Here is a 15,433-nt window from a genome sequence, read left to right as displayed (position 1 = left end):
AGTACACGCCGTACATTGATTCCGCAATTGGATAATAAACACAGCGAAGCTTCGCGTTGCACAAGAGCGGATACGAATAACTAGCGAATGAGTTCTATCGCTGTCAAGTGCTCGCTGAGTTATAAGGACCAAGAACTCACGCTCATTGACTGCCTACGGAGCTTTGCCACTCTGCAGTATGAACTATGAACATTTGCCAAAGTACTAGTGCCTCAGCGAACTTCTAGACCTTCATAGCCACGAGTATTCTGAATGAAATTTATAAATTCAGTCCGTACCTGAAAGAAAACGCAACACGTGTCCATGACAACGATCAGCTGATTAATGCTGCTCTTTAATAATCGCTGTTTATTCCGACATAATGCGACTTTGGAAGAAATATATTAAAAAATGAAGAATATCAAAATGGAGAGGAAAATTTTATTTATTTTTAGTGTTCTGTCTGACGACAGGTCCATATGAACAGGATCCTTCCATCCTTTTCTCGGACTGGGACCTGTTCATATACGTTCTTGGCAGATGATCCAGAAGTGGTTTGCCATTGCCTTCTTCTGTGTGTGAATGGAGTAATTGTTGGGATGCCACGGAGAAACCGGGGAAGCCCCCGGAGGAAAACTCCGTGTTGCCTAGACCACGGCACGGCCTTGCCCAACACAAGTTATAAATTCGGGCACCGCCGGGAATCGAACCCGAGACCCCAGGATTACAAGGCCAGCGTTCTAACCGCTAGACCACCTCATCTTATTATTTATTTAGTGTTCTGTCTGACGACAGGTCCATATGAACAGGATCATTCCATCCTTTTCTCGGACTGGGACCTGTTCATACACGTTCTTGGCAGATGATCCAGAAGTGGTTTGCCATTGCCTTCTTCTGTGTGTGAATGGAGTAATTGTTGGGATGCCACGGAGGAAAACTCCGTGTTGCCTAGACCACGGCCTTGCCCAACACAAGTTATAAATTCGGGCACCACCGGGAATCGAACCCGAGACCCCAGGATTACAAGGCCAGCGTTCTAACTAGACCACCGTGGCACGGTAGAGGAAAATTAGGATATGATATTTACATCGTGTGCATCAGTGAATGTGGACGGTTTCACGAACCGAAGTCGTGCGATCAACGTGAGCCATGGGCGCAAGGAGTTCGCTACAGCGTCGGTATACACGTCTGTACACACCGAGACTCAGCAGCGCGAGCACGAGCAGTGTGGACGCATTTCTAGGAGAAATGAATCGTGACTTGCTGGCCCAGAATTTTCCTGTGAGGTAAGCAATGACGTAAGTTCATGGGTGACAATGACAGGGGAAAAGAATCCTGTACGAGATAAACACAAAACGGAAGTGGAAGCCACTGCCCCGTGACTGCCGGAGTAAAGGAAAGAATTTAACGAAAGTAGAAACGCAGAAAAAATTCAAATAAAAATATAATTTTAAATAGATGTGACAATAGTATGATGGGATGTTGTGAGGAAAACGACATTTAAATGAGGAAGGATAAACGAGGAAAAGCGAACAGGTACAAGGAACAGAAATGGTACAAAACTGACCTGGAAAGAAAAAGGAGAGGACAGGAGTCACAGCAGTGACTTAATTCTCTTTCTGTCACAGCATTCAACTCGCTGTACGTAGGCGCACTAACGTTGTCCCGATCCGCACAACGAACGCAATTCCATTACTGCCCCTAGTTCCTTCGCGCTGATCCTCCGTATTTCTTAAGCGTGAGGGCAGAAGATTCACGGGCGCGCCTAGAATTTATTTGCAATAAATTCGTCCAACGATCGAGAGACTTAGCCAAGCACGTGTCTCGCAACTGATCACAGCGTCCTGCTTACCCCCTTGACGCCAAAGCTCGTCTAAATATTATTTAAGAATTCGGCCCGTACCGCAAAGTAAACACAACACTTCACCATTACAAAGATCAACTGATTGACGCTGTTTAAGGAAATGATGCCAAACATTACAGACGCAAAATCCCGATTTACAGTAGTGATCGGACAATATCTGTGGGCCAAGGCTATGATTAAGTGTTTGGGTACCCCTTACACCTGTGGTATTCAACCTTTTTTGTTCGCGTACCCCCAGATATAATTTCTCTTCAACTTTGTACCCCCAAAGTTGTTGATGTATAATTCAAGTTGTACATGGTATATAATCTACATCTAAAATAAATTAAATAAATTACATTACTGATTATTCAGTGTTTATCATAATTTTTTTTTTAAATTTCACGTACCCCTTAAGATGTCTTCGCGTACCCCCGGGGGTACACGTACCCCAGGTTGAATACCACTGCCTCACACCATTGTCCCTCACGGGTCATAAACTTACACCCTACAATCACACCCAGGGACGCTCTGGGTTCTCCAACGTTTCGGCAAGCATTGTAGTTGCCATCATCAGGGAAAATGTGAGTTGGGGGGGTTTAGGGAGCCTTACAGCAGGTGTGAAGACCCTGATTGGTGGAACTGAGGAGCGGGCTGCTGTCCAATAGAAGCCAGCTCGTGGTTGACGAAATTAGGTTATTGAAAAATTGGTCGTAGAAACAAAACATTGGTCTAATTTTGAGTTTTAAAGTGAGGAATGGGTTTGAAAATCCTCGGAGGATATCAAAGGAGATTTACATCCACGTTGAAGCATTTCCTTAGTTATTACTGGACGTATAGTAGACAGAACATTTGTAAAAGAGTTATAAACCCGTCCACACACAAATGTGCGAAAAACTCTCGCTCACGGCTTGCAACCTTCGACTTAACAGCCCAGGGTGGTTTAACTGTCTGAAGACGAGGGTTGTTCGTCAGTAGATCGATATACCTACCTTCTACTAGGGGTGACGAGGGAATGCAACTGTTGAGAAGTTGGGTACAGACGCTTGGATTTATGGCGGTGATTTTGTAACAACAAAATACACATACACTACGCGTTGCACTGCAGAAACGCTACATGCAGGTTAGAATACATTATACTGCTAAAGCGTAAAATGAAACAGACAGAGAAACGTGTCGTATGACGAAGTCAATGTGATTAAGAGATGAAGAAGAATAAATTATGAGATTATTATTGCGGCCAGATGCCAAGATAAATCATCGTGAAAACATAGGATATTTATAAAAAAAATGTTCTTGAATGTAAGCCCAGAATTTTGAAAAAATAAGTCATTTTGGAAATAACAGATTTGTATTAGCATACAGTAAAATAAAATTTCATTAAGAGAGCTATAATTTTCAGCTACTTGTAAGTTAAATAATTTTTAAAAATGGCTTGGCATTTCGAAAATTTCGAAGGAGTGTACGGAGAAAATACAACGCGAAGTCTTGAAGTGGGCTGAATCTGCCGACAACAATCTTCGATGTCGTTCTTCAATAGAGTCACATTACTTATATATTTCCCTCTTACGTATTATAGGCTTATAACATTGTTACAAATTACTGCATGAAAACTTTCTCTTAGTACAGCTTTCCAAATTTTCTTTGTAAAACATGAACTCTTACTTTTTCTGACTTCTTTGCCTCATACTAACAATTTCAAACACATCGGCTCTCTCCTGTAGGTCACTTCACTATCACAGCAGGATTTGACTACTCAGAATGTCGGATAAGGTAAATTATACATTTTACAAAAATTTAAATTTTACTTCGATGACAAAACCACGGGAAAGACAAGCCCTAGCGTTTGGTTATGGAGTGAGAACAGACCTACAAAAGTGGGAAAAAATAATTTGACTGCAAAAAGAATTTCTGTGTGTGGTAACAAAACTGACTTCAAGGTAATTCCAAAAGCAGTCCTAAGACTTTCCCGACCTTGATTGGTTCTCCACAGAGTCTCAGCTCAGACTACGAGACAGGATTCGGACTGTGATTCTGATTTAATTTAACTGATTGGTAGAATAAATAAATCCGCTCACAGACGTATTTTACTCCCTCGAGTCTACGTCAGATTACTGTGTGACAGGTCTGTGTACTTGTAACCAAGGGAATTCTGTATTTAACGACGCACATACTAGGGATTAACAATCAGACATGTAATTCAATCATTCGGCCCGTCTTCGGGGTGTGACCTCCCCTCTCGACCATTTATTCAGCAGAACTTTCATCCTTCGACGTCGAAAATTTAAGAAAGAAAGCTACACCGACAATTAGCCTTTTCCGTCTTCAACCTACGGTTCGTTTCTTGGCCAAATTTAGTTAAGAAAACTGAAAGATTCCATCTTATCCTCTTCCATTCTCTGCTTCTTACATTCTTTCCTTCGTTAATCTCCTCCTATTCCGTCTCTGTGTTTCATCTCTCCAGCATCTTATGCTTCTATCTTCAGTGCTCTGACCCAGTCAACTGTTCGCTCATGGTCTGAAAGCCACGTACAAATTACCCGGCCCTCAATTTTATAATTCCTCCAGCCATTTATGACTGTCAATGAGATGCGGTATCCATGGAAACTTGACGTGAGTTCAGCATCCCGGAGCGTCGTATAATTATAATTAGGTGTGTATTGTTTATCAAAGCTTCTAGCAATCCTACAGACTCGTCTTTGTAAAATATTTGCTAGAATTAAACAATACAACCTATAAACCTCAAAGTTACGTAAATTATAATGGGGCTTAATATAAATTAAGAATCTTCTTTATAAGATAAGCAAAATTTCATCTTCCAAAAGGATTTCCTTTCATCTTTACCACGCACAATCTTGTTCCGTTACACTTTACCCCACAGACATATTTAATTAATGTTAATTAAAATGCACGCTTGACTAGCAGCGAAAGTGTTCTATTTTATTGCATTTAACATGAGTTCGTAAACACATATTAGATTCAGGGAAGTCTTCCTATTGTCTGAACACGTGTCACAACGATTACTTACACGGAAGAAATTCGACTAATTCTGGCATTGAATGTCTTCACAAAATTACAATATATATATATTTACTCCGTCAATGAATTCAAAACACTGAATGACGTGTTTACGATAATAATCGAAACCCTTAACTTTTACGTGGTGGAATTTTGAAAAAAAGGAATTCACTCCATGGAAGTATAAATTACGAACATACACTGAAAACAGTTACATACTGCAAAAATGAGATGATAATGTTGCGTCATATTGTGTTGAATATATACTTGCTCAATTTTATCAGTCTAATCACAATAAAATATTATTATTAAATGTTAAAAATATTATTACAATTAACATTTAAATATTTAAAATATATTAAAATGATGCTCTCTATCGAAATGTTTCGATTTACATTAGAGAATCACCTTTTACACTACATGTTTCGGTTCTAAATGAACCATCTTCAGGTGTATAATCCATATAAACTCAAATGTAATATCCTAAGTGCAATTCTTCGTCAGATGTTCATCAAATACTACAAAATATTTCCGATTATAAATTTAAAATATGACTACCTCATCAATTAGGAACAGAAGACGAACATCGACGTGTTCACCGCCCTGAGAACCTCAAAGCAACGATTGGAAGTGGGATTTTAACAAGAAAATTACACTGCAGACAGAAATGCCGGCGAACTACATTGCATTCATCCTATATCTAAAATAATTCAACAGTGACGCAGAAATCACAATAAACCAAATTCTAAGCAGTTTTTTTTTTTAAAAAAAAATATCGTTTCTTCTGAGACGCGGGCGTTCAGAGTTAGACAGAAAACTTCAGATCGCTTCGTACTGTACATGAATCACTGTTGCCCTGTTTACTCGACGCAACGTCACAACCGAAGCTTGCGTCACTCCGTAATTCAGTGTTTGTTGCCTTAATCAAAGACACAAATTTAGTCCCCAATAAAGCTCGTTAAGCCTCGTGAAATACATATTACAGCGGGCTTTAATGGAGATGCGAAGGTGAATTTTAAAATCGTCTTCCTGCCGGGATGAGGGACAAGGTGTCTTGCTATCATAAGATAGAACACGTGTTACGTTAAACTAACATCACTTATTAAAGCAGAATTATTTTCTTCGTGACCGTATCGTATTTAGAGACGCAGATTTGACGCACAAAAATCTTCACTGAACTAATTTTGGACTAACTAGCTCAGCTGAGCTCGGCCTTTCTTGAGAAGCTAATATTGTCTCAGCTCCTCAAGATATTCCCCGTCTTCTATGAAACCAGAAGGTTCATTACCGTGTTCACAAGAGCCTGCCACCGCTCCCTAACATAAGCCAACCAGATTCAATGCACTCCTTCCCTGAACTTATTCACCTGAGATCAATTTTAATATTATCATCCCATCTACGCCTGGGTCTTCCGAACGGTCTCTGAACTTCAACTTCCAAACAAAATTTTGTGTGCATTTCTTACATCCCATCTGTGGACGGTGGACTATCGACGGAAACAGTCTATTAAAATTATGTATTATCGTAGAATTTCACGAAATAAACTCGTCTGATTCCGGAATTCGGGTTAATCTTCCAAGAAAATTACGTCTTTGATACAATATTCTGCTTACACAGCATTCGTTATAATTTCTCTGAACTTATTCATATGTATCGTGGTGGAGTGCTGACAGACAGCAGTGGGAAACTGAGAAAAAAATTCGTTTTAATTATGATAGACGCGTGGGAGAAGACAAGTTTCAGATTCGCTTGCTATCCGGAAGTGTTAACACGCTGAGACTATGGAATGACAGCAGTTTTTAACGTTCATATACGCAGAAACACAGAATGCCCCATAATAACGCGACCATTTCTTCTGTGCGTTCGTCCTTCATCAGAATTTACAGTAGCGTGATATTGTGGCAAAACAAACTGCAATGTAACAGTTCTCACCTGTGTGTTGCTATATTACATACATTATTTCCAACACTGGTTGTTGTTTTTTTTGCAAAGTGGTAACATTATTCTGGGACGTCTTGTATCTACCGTCTACGTAATATAGAAAATCGCCATATAAACTCTATCGTACAAAAAAAAAGTTATTACACCGGTAAATAGACGTATTTCCCTTCTGGTAAAGCAAACACGCATTGAAAAGAGATGAAAATATTGGTCTTCTGGATAATGAAATACCAATGTTTCGGAGAAACATACTGTATCCATCTTCAGGGATGAATATCGCGTCATAACCTACAAGAACAACATCGTTACCTTCACCTTCCTGAGAACATCAGTTGTCACAAACACCAAAAAGTTTTCATATTCGTAAAGAGATTAAAAAACGTGGGACACTCCCGGAAAGGTACGTACATTACGCTCATGTTGGAGGAGGAGTTTCCGAACTCGTGAGGTGTTCAAGATACGAAGATGGCTGACTTCCGGGTTGTTGCACCTTTTTGTCTGACGGAAGGCTACCGACGTTCCAGAGATGCTTGGTACCTCCATCGTCAGTAAGGAAACAAACCCTGATGATGGAGGCAGCAAGAACCTCTGAAACGTTGGTAGCCTTCTAACAGACTACAAGGTGCAGCAACCCAGAAGTCAGACATCTTCAGTGACAACCTGAAAAATTACACTGAGAAACATTCGGGACGCACAGAGTCTTGCTTTAATGTCGCAGATTTAAGAATTATATGCTAAATCCTTTTTCTCGTAATTAATAAGGAACCTCACTGACAAATTGCGTATATAATTTTTTTTTTGGGGGGGGGGCTTTCGCCAGTACCCAGCCGTCAGTTCTTCATTCTTAAAAAACTTCGATCCTTTTTTTCTTCTCTTTTCATCTCATGAGTTTAATGTCACCAGCTCCGATTTTTTTGTAGTTGCCTTATAGATTTCCCTGTCCTGATTTTAATAACAGACGAGAGCGCTGAAAACCAAAGTTTTTCAAATTCTTATTCCTTTATAGACTACACGAAAACATGAAATTCTGGTGGATTAAATGGGCTGTATATCAGACTTACTAGAAAGTTTAAATCTCTTCTTCTTATTCAATCACATTTCTGACTGAGCTAGGGCTGTACAAATGAAATTCGATTCTCGGCAGGGGCAAAGATTTCTCACTTTGGTGCCGCGTCAGACAGGGCACGGAGCTAACTCGCGCCCCTCCTCTTCACTTGTTGCCGAGATTCAGGGGCTTCCTCTGGACTACGATAATAAATATTAGCATTCTGGGGCCCACCCAGCTTTCTACCCAATGGGTTCCGGGATCTTACCCCTGGAGGAAAATCGAGGGTCGTGAAAGTGACCACTGACCTCCGCCTGGTGCCGGGGTTGAGAATGCGTGGGGTTTCACCTCCACTCCCGCACGTCTTAATGGCGAGGCGCATAATTAAGCACAGGCCGATTGAGACTGGCGGCAAATGTGAAGATGGCTGTCTTCTCGGATGTTATTGTAAGATTACCGACGTTTCAGAGTTGCTTCTACCAGATATCCCACAAGACAGCCATTTTTAATTCTATTCTACTTTGCTTTACTTTTAGTTACAATAATAAATTATTTAAGTCATATCCAGTGTGACTTTGCAGGTGTACTTAACTATTTTGTTGCATATTTCTGCATTACTAACCATATTTTGTCATATAAACTATTCATTAAACTCTGAAATAAATCCACGTGTAGCAAGTGGTTGCAACACTCACCGGTTGCTGGCGCTTCTACTGTTGTGGACGGGGAACCCCCCTCAAGGTCCCATGGTGTCCGGGGGCGGCTGACATGTAAGGCAGGCTGCCTGCCCCCGGCAAAGAGCGATGGAGTACCGAGCTGCTTGCCTCAGATGCTGAATGGACGCTCGCCGCGCTCCGTCTGTCACTCCAAGTCGTAGCAGAACAAACGACAGCCGACGGGCGCGTCTGCGTGTTCTGGCGGGTTGCGTTCCTTTACAGCGCTCTGATATCCACACGAGCAACCCACTCACAGCACCCCTATTGGCCAGAACAACAACTATTACGATACGCATGCGAAATTTCCTTCTTTTGTAAAATTATTCCCCTCCACTCCACCCGTCTATCAATTTCCACGCCCTAAAGTTTAATTATCGACTCAATATGAACTGGACTGTTGTCAGGAGAACCTATATTTTGGTATGTTAGGACGACTTCACGCGAATGCGAATGATTTCCGCCCTGCTGACTAGATTTTTACTTGAAAAGACCAGCTCCAAATCCTGCCTTATGCCCTATATTTAGAATATCAACCGCATTCCTCCAAGATTTTGGTTCAAATGTTACATAGGATAGTTCATATAACGCGACGCTGCCTCAAACTTTCTCCTGTTGTCCCAACGCTCTTAAGTATTGCATGTTCTTGCAATCGTATACCAGCCCACGCTCAGAGAACCACCATTTCATACTTGTCGCAGAGATAAATTCAAATGTCGCGCATTCGTAGGGCTTTATTATTTGTAGTGTTCTGTCTGACGACAGGTCCATATGAACAGGATCCTTCCATCCTTTTCTCGGACTGGGACCTGTTCATATACGTTCTTGGCAGATGATCCAGAAGTGGTTTGCCATTGCCTTCTTCTGTGTGTGAATGGAGTAATTGTTGGGATGCCACGGAGGAAAACTCCGTGTTGCCTAGACCACGGCCTTGCCTTGCTTACGAGGTTAAAATTTGCCACAAATACATTGAACTGTTGGCCAAAATGTACGTCCTGAATAAATTAACTCCAAAATAAAGATTTCGTGATCTAGTTGAACACTGATATTAGATTGTACACTTCATTTGTGAGTCTGTGTCATGAAATTAACTTTCAGTGGACCCTGACTTACTTTCTCTCTTTCCAAAACACCCGAAAACATGGCTCAACATCAGACGAGTCAGTGATCCTGCATAACTCGGAATGTTGAGCAGATATATTGGGCACCAGACGCAGAAAAGGATTTTAAACCGTGTGAAACAAATAACAATATTTAAGTAAATCGAATACTGACTGTGGCTTTCTGAACACCCGGTGCATATCGTCAGTTTGATGAGCTGCCAACATATGCACTATACAACACTGCAATCAATCAATCAATCAACCGCTCTAAATGGGAGATGGGGTTGCCGGATAGAGAATCCGCAACATTTCAACTACAAGACATGAAGACAACTTATAACAGCCACATTGAAGAGAATTGTGTGTTATGGCTGTGAAGCGAAATTCTGAAATATGAAGAATAATTGGTAATTAAGAAACAGGCAGAATGTAGACGAAAGGGTTGAAATAGTAAGGGCATGTAATGCGAAAAGGATTAACGCAAATCACCAGGAGAGAGAGAGAGCCATATTTATATTAAAATGAGGCTGAAATTCGCAAAAAAAAACTCCTCGTTACCAGTGAATTTTCTTTATTTGTGGTGGCAACACTGAAAAAGTCGTGGATACTTATATTTGGACAGAGCTGGATCCCCACCTACGTATCTGCAATTTGAAACGGTTCGCACTGCAAGTCTCGTGACCCAATTTGGTGGTGTCGATTTCTGTATTCAACGTCTTCCATGTCTGTTTATCGAATTTCTTCGTACGCGATCTTTAAACAGCTCATATTACTTGTGACGTCATATATCGGTCACAACTTACGAACTAATAATTCGTGTTACTTTCAGTAAGAAATGTCCACATTTCTGTATATCTGTAACTATATTATTACACACACATCACGAATTAAAATAAATGTCGTGAGATTGTTGAAATAATACCCGTTCTTAACATTAGTTCCACGTAAATTAAAATCTGTAATTTAACTAGCTGAAATATCAAAAGGGAAATTTTCTTTTTCTCGAATGATAGTCTCCAAACCCTATAAATTAACCCCTAGACAATGTAGTCCTAATTATGTAAAACTGATTATTATTCTCGTCATAAATCACACAGATTATTAACCTCCACCTAGGGAGCTATGAGTTCCCGTGCATGTTGACACTGAATACAGCGATTCCAGCATCACACCCTTGAAACCTACGATGAAGTCCTTTCCTATTCAAAATGATCTCAAAAAAGGAGATTCTTGCTTTAGACTAAGCCATTAGGAAGTTCCAAGAAAACCAAGTGGGGTTGAATATGAATGGGACACATCAGCTTCTGGTCAATGCTGATGATGTAAATCTACTGGGGGATAATACAAGAACCACAGAAACAAAGGTCTAACTGGTTGATCTAGAAGTAAAAGCAAAAAAAAACTAAGCATATGTTGATGTCTCGTCACCAGAATGCAGGGCAAATTGTAAGATAAATATAATTATGGATCGTTTTATAATGTGGCCAAGTTCAGATACCTGGAACCGATGGTAAAACATCAAAATTTGATTCATGAGGAAATTAAGAGGAGATAACTTGTGTTGGGCAAGGCCGTGGTCTAGGCAACACGGAGTTTTCCTCCGTGGCATCCCAACAATTACTCCATTCACACACAGAAGAAGGCAATGGCAAACCACTTCTGGATCATCTGCCAAGAACGTATATGAACAGGTCCCAGTCCGAGAAAAGGATGGAAGGATCCTGTTCATATGGACCTGTCGTCACACAGAACACTAAATAATAATAATAATGTTTGCTACTGTTCAGTTCAGAAACTTTTGTCTTGTCGTCTACCGTCCGAAAACGCAAAGATTAAAACATACAAAACTACACTTTTGCCTGTAGTTTTGTACGGGTGTGAAACATGGTCTCTGACACTAAAGAGGTGGGATGGAAAAGACACGATCAGCCATAATCCCCTGAGCATGCGCGTCACTAACCTAATCTAACCTAACCTAACCTAACCCAACCTAACCTAACCCAACCCAACCCAACCCAACCTGACCTAACCTAACCCAACCCAACCCAACCTAACCTAACCTAACCTAACCCAACCCAACCTAACCTAACCTAACCTAACTTAACTTAAGATCTTAAATCGTTATAACACCATAGTGGTTGTTGTGCATCTCAAGCAATATAATTTAAGTATGAAAGTATTTTGTGTTTAATGATGTCACTATATGTATTCCAAAACTTTAAAATCCTATATGGGCTTCCCCGAGTTGCATAAAGAACATTAAGATCAAAGATTGTTAATACTGTCGTATGTAAGTTCTATAATTTGAGGTCAGGACACATCTCCCTCATGTGTTATCGTCAGAGTTAAGTGGCAGCTCTTAAACCAGAGTGTGAAGCCGTGTTGCAGACTTCTTAGGGGCGGTGCCTTGAGCCTTACAACAGAAATAGCTCATCTAATCAGGTCACATCCATTGGAGGTCCTGGATTAGGAATTTTCGCCACGTGACACGCACGCAAATATGTTCTGTTTCAAAATAAGTCGCTGACTTTAAGAATCTGTTTCGACACCCATCTAGTATACTCTGTAGTTGGTGTAATTTCATGCTACGGAATGAAATCGATGTATGCATTACTTGCTAACATAAGATAATCTAGCGGTTAGAACGCTGGCCTTGTAATCCTGGGGTCTCGGGTTCGATTCCCGGCGGTGCCCGAATTTATAACTTGTGTTGGGCAAGGCCGTGGTCTAGGCAACACGGAGTTTTCCTCCGTGGCATCCCAACAATTACTCCATTCCCACACAGAAGAAGGCAATGGCAAACCACTTCTGGATCACCTGCCAAGAACGTATATGAACAGGTCCCAGTCCGAGAAAAGGATGGAAGGATCCTGTTCATATGGACCTGTCGCCATACAGAACACTAAATAATAATAAATAAAGTGTAGTTATTCACTCCAATGTTTCATCCGAATTTCCCACGATCGAATCCAAAAGAATGACCACCTAACATGAGTTTCTAATGACTTATCACAACCCCATAAGGCAATTTGGAGGAAGATGCCATTACGTAAATTACGACCACTTTCTGTAACATCGTTGTCAATTCGATATTCATTATTACCCTTTCATTCGATTCTTTTAGGCTAATTTAATGTTACACAAAACTCTTACGTTTAACACCCCTGATCCCAATATCTTTTCTTAACTTAAGAGACTGATTCAAGGTCTGATTAAAATGCTGTAACAGGAATTTCATTGACTTTAACATCCTTTATGATCAAAGAAGTTTATATTTCGATGTTTGCTACGGGTCACTTAGAAAATTCCTAAGCGTCTTGACGTCTATGGACCGTAATGAAGTGTTCATGGCCGCACGAGCCTGCAACTCAATTAACCACCTCATAAACGCATTAAATCGGTCTGAATGATAAGGAACGGAGCTAACTGCCCGATATGCACGTAGCTTTAATATCTAGAACTCTATATCGTTTCTCAGTTGCTAAGTCATAAAGTGTCCGATACTTCACCGCAAAACCTAATATACTTCCCCTGATGATGGAAGCAGAGAAGGTTTCCGAAACGTTGGGCTTATGTCTAGAACTTTTGCCTGAGAGAATTTTATCTCAAAAGAATAAAATGTACCATGAGGATTGAGGATATAAAGACGGAGAAGTTTTCGATGATGGCGCAGTAGGGACTTGAGAATAAATACTAAAGTTTCGGAGGAACATACTTCCTCCACCTTCAGGTAAGTCGTTTTAACTAATCTCGAAATAGATTTATTCGTAATTCTGTACGCGTGTCTTGTTGCATGAACGTTGAACCGATTAATTAAAGTAAACTTGCGCTTTGAAACCGTTTTATTACTGAGGGTAAGTACCCGCTCGAAGATCTTCCTCTGGCTATAAACTTGTAGGCATCTCATCTCGGTACGGAGAAGTAGGGTTGCATTTTAGGCCCATCCATGTAATTTTAATGTTGAAACGTCAGATATCCTGTGCCTTCTTGCAAATTTCGTAACACGTGTTTTAACGTTCTGCATTGATCGGGCAAGCGCAACGCTCTGGACCTGTATTTAGGAAGCACCCTCTTCGAATCCCAGCCGATTTACCGGGGATACATTCACTAAGGTATTTCATGGTCTTACACAGTACCTCCAGATAAATTAAAAGTGACTAAACTTACTTACTTAAAGGTGTCATCACAACCAATTTGACTATAGCACTCGGACATCGTGAAGCTAATAGTCGTTTAGCTAACCCAACTCGACCAAGACCAGACATCGGTGAAGGATGGCGTCTTGCGCACAAATTTTGAAAGTACAGAAAAGATGGTCGGAAGTTAACGAAATTTTATATGGACCTCATGCCACAGGTAGGTTAATGAAATTCATATTCTATTATTTCATAACAATTGTAATAAATTCCCACGAAGGCGTCAAAGTCGGGAGGTGGACACAAGTGAAATCGGCCACGACCAATATGTACGAAATTTAATATTAACTTAATTATGCAGACACGTGCATGCTAACATTACTTAAATCGTGTCTATATGTAGTGAAATACATTTTGGAACACAAATACTTACAAAAGAATATTTTATTTCGAAAAAAATTTACCTCAAATACGTACACACCGGCCTCGGCAGATACATACGTAAGGAATCGCGTACAGAATCAATCATACGTAAATACATATGTTACAAAAGACCGATAATAAGTGTAAGTGAATGATTTTGCATCAATTAACAATTTAATGTCGGCCTCAAATAATTTTACAGATCATTTGGAATAGTTAAATACGAAAGGAATGTGGAGAACCGATGGCTTACGTACTAGATTATTTTTATTTCTTATCACGAGGTAGCGCGCTGTTACGTGTATACATATATCGATACGTTCCTATATGCCTGATCGAGAACTTGCTGGGCTCACACAGTAACGAACTCTACCGGAAACAACAATGAATCAAATTAACAAACATCGATACTAAGTTCTTAAATGCGTCCCATCAGTGACGAGAGATGTCGTGCGTATCGGTCACTATTGATTTTGTCATGGAGCTTTGATGTGTTCGGCTACAAAAGAATTTCGCTTGGAATTATAGGAAGTAGGTTTGAACATTATAAGTCCCTTGTTGTTCAAAACAATTTATCAGGTACTCAAAAATAAAAAGCTTGCTTACGAGTGGAAAGTACAGTGTTCTCCGTACAGTGAAGACGATTGAACATATGTTTCAATGACGTAAGCAAAATGGAGTCCGGAAGAAATTTCAAAACTGGATTTGATATCAGTGTAACTGTTATTTTTATAGAAAATCAGCTAGAATTCCGTCAAATGTCTTTCGACATACCATGAGTCCTGAGAAGAGACGTGTGTATGTATAAGTAATACAGCTTTTTCAACTAGTCTCTTTCGTTCAGATTTTTGGACTAAAAATTCTCATGTCTTCCATTAAAAGTATACCTAAACAAAAATTTGCTTATAAAATAAAGTTTATACAATTAAATCTGCATGAGAAATATCTTGTGTTCTTCTTCAAACAAGTTTGTAGCTGGGGACTTTTTGAGCTTAGCGGAATAATACAGACAGAGCTCAAAGCCCTTGACAGTGACAAGATAAGGCAGTGGTAACAGACTGGAAGTTGCACTAGAACAGAAATCTGCTCGGCTGCGATGAGAAGGAAAATAAAATGGACGAAATTTCTTTAAAAGATGAGGAGAAGGGGAAAAATTTGAAGAGAATTTAAAAGCGAAGGCAAGAAGCTCTTGCAAGAATAGGAAATTGTCTGACTAGAAGGGATTAAAGAGT

The 15,433-nt window shown here is 40.1% G+C and overlaps 1 protein-coding gene across 1 annotated transcript in view; it reads right to left on the bottom strand.

The window, feature by feature from the left end:
• Vmat (Vesicular monoamine transporter) overlaps window positions 1–15,433 on the bottom strand; it is a 73,211-nt gene that overhangs the window by 49,442 nt on the left and 8,336 nt on the right. The window contains exon 2 of the mRNA XM_087353959.1: window positions 8,522–8,803. The gene's annotated coding sequence lies outside the window, so the exon portion shown is untranslated. The remainder of the gene's footprint in view (window positions 1–8,521; window positions 8,804–15,433) is intronic.

The sequence above is a fragment of the Zootermopsis nevadensis genome, unplaced genomic scaffold (assembly GCF_977971745.1).
Source record: "Zootermopsis nevadensis isolate Lab colony 2312 unplaced genomic scaffold, Znev_1.0 Znev_ptg000022l, whole genome shotgun sequence".
In the NCBI taxonomy this organism is placed as follows: domain Eukaryota; kingdom Metazoa; phylum Arthropoda; class Insecta; order Blattodea; family Termopsidae; genus Zootermopsis; species Zootermopsis nevadensis.
Note: the sequence above shows the minus strand (reverse complement) of the source record. Positions and strands in the feature narration are given on the sequence as shown.